The 6,546-nt window shown below is 29.9% G+C and overlaps 1 protein-coding gene across 3 annotated transcripts in view; it reads right to left on the reverse strand.

Annotated features, from left to right (window-relative positions):
* The window catches only part of LOC106678872 (glutamate receptor ionotropic, kainate 2), a 253,179-nt gene that overhangs the window by 54,601 nt on the left and 192,032 nt on the right, over nucleotides 1-6,546 (reverse strand). The window lies entirely within an intron of this gene.

Raw genomic sequence — 6,546 nt, forward strand, 5'->3', positions numbered from 1 at the left:
CAAGGTTAGAAACTAGAGGGGTTTGGATGGTTAGGGAGTTTATAATGGAAGGAGTGATATCTGGTTCGGGCTAGATCGGTTACATAGGGAACATTAAGGTCTTTATGTATGATTTTATTTTTGACAAAGTAAGGAACATTGAGGATTTTACGAAGGATTTTGGATTGTAAGGATTGAATACGAGAAGAATTCGAAGGTTTCGATATCAAATATAAAATTCTATTTTTCGCTATAGGTTACTATTGTGTATACTTAATTAGAATAAGATCTAAACGCCTGAAATTAGTTACTTAGAACAATACCACATAGCCATTTTATGTGAGGAATTTTCAAATCATCTATAATGGAAATTATCAAATTTAGCAATGTCTGGACCTACATGTACTAATTGTAAAAATTGAATCTTTGCTGTAGGTGACATAGTGACATGATACAAACATGTGGAGAATCTATCCACTGATAGAACTCCAATAACATTTCTAGAGGAGAAGATCTCGAGGCCATCTTCTTTTCAGACGCCTAGGAGGATTATTAGGTAATGAAGGAGAAACCAGGTTAAAAACAAGTGGATTTGGGTGGTTGAGAAGTTTATCATGGAAGGAATGGTATCTGGTTCTGGCCAAATCGGCAACATCTGGAACATTGAGGTCCTGATGGATGACTTGATTTGTGACAAAGTAAGGAGCATTAAGGATTTGACGAAGAACTTTTTATTCTAGGTATTGGATTTGAGAGGAATTTGATAGTTTAGTAGAACCCCAAAGTAAGGAGCATTAGAGGATTTTGGACTGTAATGATTGGATTCGGGAAGAATTTGATTAATTGAATGTTAAATTGTAAATTTATAGGGGAACTTAGAAATTACATAAACCTCTTATGTGATAAATTTGATTATTATGAAATATTACTATATCATTAACAGACATATTGCAGTGGTAAAATATAAAAAAAATATATATTATTTTAATAAATGATTTAATTTTAATCCATTTTAGTCCCAACAAATTTTATTTTTCTTACCTCCTCAGGGACAATCTTAATACAATTTTGGAACTAAATGATTTAAAAACACAACTTCATGCAGGCTATTCTGCCCAGGTCCAAACAACAATTTCTCACATTGAAAACATAAATTAAAATTCATTTAATCACAGTCACTATTTGTTAAAACTTTATTTCAACGATGAATGTTTATTTGATTATTATGAAATATTACTATATTATTGACAGAATTATTGCAGTGGTAAAATATGAAAAAAATAAAAAATATAACTTTTAAAGGGTTAATTATTCCCTGCTCACATTTTGTGTGAAGTAACTGTACAAATATTTTTATAAACAAAAATAAATAAATAAAACAGAGACAGAGGCTGAGGCTAAGAAATTATTTTTACATTATGAAATTTGAATTTAGTTCATTTTTGTTGTCAACCTTTAGCAACATATAAGACATAAACAGAAAGAGATTAGATTAATGATTTATTATATGATTGTTTGAGAGTAGTTTAATCATTTCAAATTATAGATTGTCATTTCAAATGATGATTATAAGTGAAAAAGAGAAGATTATTTGTGTAAAAAAGTTTTTTAATTTAAGATATAAAAAGTTATATGTGACATGGGCATTCGCCTGAAAATAGGATTTTGGTCACGTGAACTATGGCGGGAGATTCGAATTTAATGTTTTAGCTTGACCTGGATTTAAGCACCACGTGACCTGTCACGTGATCATTAGGCTGCCAATCAGAAGCAATCGTTCACGTGACTCATGGCGGGATTGAATACGTACGATTTTAAATATGTTTTCATCAGGTGTGACTCCATTATAAAAGAGTTGTCGAACAATGCTTTGTAAACTAATAGAATTTTAGATAATTATTTTGGGCCTGAACATGTCGTTTTTGCTTTAAACTTCTAATTTAACATTTTCAAGATATTCACAAATGGTTATTTTTATTTTCGTACGAAATTGATATTATAGATAGGTATTAACAATAGCCATCAAATAAGCCCGAAACCAAGTCCCTTTTACTAATATCAATCTTGCAATAAAATGTCGAAAAAATGGCAATCGATTTTTCAGCAATTCCTTGATGTTTATTTTTTGTGCGAACTCTTTTTTTGTAGTAAATAGCTATAATCGCTAATTATAATATTTTCTATAAAAATATAATATTTTTGACATCTTGAACGTTAAAAAAAAACACACACATTTCAGCACTTTCATAATATTTATTTATTATTTGTTTTTATCGTGTTGGTAAATATACTTTATCTAGAACATTTTTTCTTATTATTTTTCTCATTATTATCAAGTTGAGAAAGTCAATTGCTAAATTATTTGAAAGAATAATCTGTTATTCCGGGACTATTATAAATTTTAATTATCTTAAGTATCTTCATGTTCATGCAACCTTAAACCTTTTATTTTAATAATACACTGGAATAGCTCAAATTAACAAATTAACAAACTTTGACCTTTCAAACCGAAACATTCAGAACAGCAACAAAACTCTGGCATTTTAGGAACATAACAAACTAATCCTCTCATGTCTGCAACAAGCAAACGTATAGTGACCCTCTAAAACGAATGCATTACGTATTACTGTGATACACTACAACGTTGCTGCCAGGCGACGTCCGCTAGAGTTGAAAAGGAATTGGTTGAGGGATCTGATATTTATAGTTATTGTTGATAACACGTCAGGAGTTGCCGTTCAGTGGTGGGAAGTGTGAAAAAACCCTCAAAAAATGAAATTTCTAATCACACGCTAAAAGAGTGTGGTTTCGTACTCTCAAGTATCTATAAACCAACTCACTAATTTATTGAGTAATTGGTTGTCACATCAAACAATATTGGTGAGCCGTGATTTTTGATAGACCAAAAAAATGAGCTTCATTGACCTTTGTGATGAAACTATTTTTCCATAAAAGTTTACATATTGGAACAAATTTAGTGTGAATTTCATTGACGTAAAAATTATCAATAAACTACTAATAATCAGAATAACATTTAATTTATTAGAAAAAATGATTTTAGTAATAGAAAAATCAAGATTTGTATTTGTACACCAGAAAATATTATTAAAAAAAAAATGCATTCCATTGAATTCAGCAACCTCAATAACATAGGGGTTCATGAGAATTTAAACAATTTAGAGGTTTTTGCATAAGAAGGCAGTTTCCCAAAACTGTGAACTGCTGCTTTCCATTTTAAGTCTTCGAATTCATTGGTTGTAAGTTCCATTGAATCGAAAGTGTGAATGAAGCTTTTATCCTTAACCTTCATTCAACTTTGAACTCGAAAGTTACAAAAATTATAATTGCATTGGCCATCAATGGGATTAGTTTTCTACATCAAAAATCCATTATATCATTTTATAAATTTAGATAAAGTAAGATAATGAGTTTAAATAAATAGGATCGTAATTTTTAGTGTCTAAAGATTAATTATAGATCAATAAATAGTGATTATAAATCAGTCGATAAAAATAGGTAGAATTAGACAAATTTACTTTAGAACCCTCTATGAAAAGAAAGGTGAACCAAATAATTTTAGCCGAACAGTGAAATATGAGGTATTAGAGGATAAATTTCCCGAAAACTAAAAGTGTTGGACATCAATATTTACATAACGACCTCTTTTTGATTGCATTATCAATTTCTTTTGTCAGTTGTAGTTACGTAAAATATTAAAAGTTTAAGCTCTACAGATCCGCTAACTAGGATCAAATCTAGACAAACGACTAACTTGGAATCCTCATGCAAGACTAGAAAGACAGGAAACTGCTCGTCGATTCCGATTGCTACAACACAATAGAAAAACGGTCCAAACTTCTAATCAATTACAAAAAATTCTTACATGACTATAATAAGATCTACTTGGACTTACGGAGTTAAGTTATAACTATAACCATGTATTTCCTTGAGTATCTAATCCTTACAGTATAAAATCCTTAGTTGATTCCTCGATGTTACTTACTTTACCACAAATAAAATCATCCATAAAGACCTTTATGTACTTGTTCTAGTCCGAATCATATATCAATCGTTGCATTATAAAATCCTTAATTACCTAAACCCTTAATTTCTAGACTACCTTCCTCTTATATTCCTACGAAGCGCCTAAAAAGAAGAAGGCCTCGAGACCTACTATGTAAGAATGTTATTGGAGTGATACCAATTAGTAGTTTCTTCAGAAATCTTCAATATCATAATACCTTAATCGAATTTAATTGTTGTATTCTTAGTTTAAATAATAATTTAAATGAAATTTCTAAATTTCAAGAAAGAAATAAAAAAACAAATGTATAAGTCATAGTTTAAGGATTTATATTCTGATAAAGTACAAGTTAAACATTCATTGATATATCGCTTCTAATGTGTCATTTGAGTTAAAATTATGAATTTTTTCTTTATTTTTTTCATGAATGAACAATGATTAATATAACTGAATGGCGAAATAAATCGATGAGTAGATATGGGAGATGTAGTAAAGGGAAGAGATAAAGTAGCCAAAGAAGAGGACAGTAGTGCCCTATTCCTATACCCCTATTGTGTGGGGGCTGCTTTCAATCTGGTATCAGGCATTGAAGCCCCCCTCTAAATCCTGATTTCCCTCTTTGGCATTAACCGAGAAGGATTTACACGATTTAGAGATGTTTTAAATTATTTTTTTTTATGACCAAGACTCCCATCGGAGTCCAAAAGTTTTTCATTTAGTGGGACCGCCACTCAGCGAAAAAAGTCAATACTCCAGGCCGGATTCGGACCGGTACCGCCAAAAGACATCAAATTGGTAAGACTGTGTCTTAACCACTGAGATACGGGCCCAATTAGTTTAGTTGTTCTGATTTATTGTATCTACTAAGGAGTAAAAATACAATGGGTTTAATTATATGCTTAGCATGACAAAACACATACAGAAATAACATAATAGCATTTATGGTTGTTTTCTCCAAGAATTTATATAGAACTATTTATTTTATTATATTTATTTATTGACGTTAATAACTAAACATAAAATATAACAAGTAAATTTGAAGAAAAATCATAATGGTATAATAAAGGCATGTAAAGAAACTACCCATTGATAACACTCTAAAAACATTTTTACAAATAACTTCTCAAGGCTTATCTTATTTTGAGGCGCCTCGGAGGATTGTCAGGAATGGAGAGGAAGGAAGAGGTTAGGAACTATTGGGTTGATAGTACATTAAACTAGCTTTATTTTGAGTGCTAATAGACATCTTTACGTCGAATAGTTTTTGAGGTATAGATTTTTCAAAATAAATTCACAAATTCTGATTTTTTTAAGAAACTTTACGCTTTAAAAACTCTCTCTCGGGAATTGAAAGTAAATAGCTCTATTATGGCTCATATTTTAGAAAATTTACTCTACTATAAATTGTGTTCTCCAAGGCTTTCTAATGTTGCTGTTAAATTAGAAGCTCGGAGATTATTCTTTGTTTTATTTATTTATTTTAATATGTTGACCTCTCTATTTGTGTGTTTTAACGTATTTATTCATTAAATTATTTTATTTTATTAGTACTATTGCTTTTTATGTTTTGTTTTTTTAAACTTATTTATCCTTAAACTTATTTCCTGTAACCGGTTTTTTATTATATTTTCCTTTTAATCTATGTGTTAGTCTTATTCTCGTAAAACGTATCTATTTGTTTGTTTTTGGTAAACTGATCTACTGCTGTGACTATGAATGATGGTCTGATCTCACATTGCCGTCTAATATTGAATTTGTTTAGCGGGTCACTGAAGAGGATCTAGGAGGATGAATTCCGGAGAGCGAATTTGTTGATCGGGTGAATTAAAAATTTGTGAAAGTGTGAAATTGGAGGAGCAGAAATGAGATATATAGGAATGAATTGAAACATTTGTATTTGTTGTACAGACCGAAATTGATCGTAAAAGGAAACTGTAGGGAAAAAAAAAAGTTTATTATATCTTATTATTGTATCTCTTTTTTTTCTGATTATACCATGTATGTGTAATTTATATATGTCCGATTACAGATTGATAAGTATGCTGTGTGAGATAGCAACCTGATGTATTTAGGCAGCATAGATAAATAAAGTGGTCTCTCTCTAGACCTCCAAATAAAAACTTTAATTTTTTTTTGCGTTTTAAAAAAGCTGCCATTTTTTATTCCCCCTACCTATGCTTGGAAGACTCATCAATATTGAGTAGTAATTATACATAGTTTTCATTAAATTAATAAACGATTGGGGTAAAATAACTGCCTTTTTTCTTCTTTCGGGTTCTTGTACTATTAAGCGATATAAATTATCAGAAATTTTTAACAAACGGCTACTTAACTTTTGTTTAATTATCGAGTTTTTTTTAACTTCGTGGTAATAACTAAATGAATTTTTTTTCTTTGGGGCTTTCCTAATTCGTATTTCTTTTATTTATTTATTTAAAAAAGAAAAAGAAGAATTGATCAACATAAGACTAATTGTAAAAATATAAAAAATATCAAAACTACAGCATTGGCACAACATAGTATTAAATATAAACATCAATTTG

The sequence above is a fragment of the Halyomorpha halys genome, unplaced genomic scaffold (assembly GCF_000696795.3).
Source record: "Halyomorpha halys isolate HHAL.00 unplaced genomic scaffold, Hhal_1.1 Scaffold165.1, whole genome shotgun sequence".
Lineage (NCBI taxonomy): Eukaryota > Metazoa > Arthropoda > Insecta > Hemiptera > Pentatomidae > Halyomorpha > Halyomorpha halys.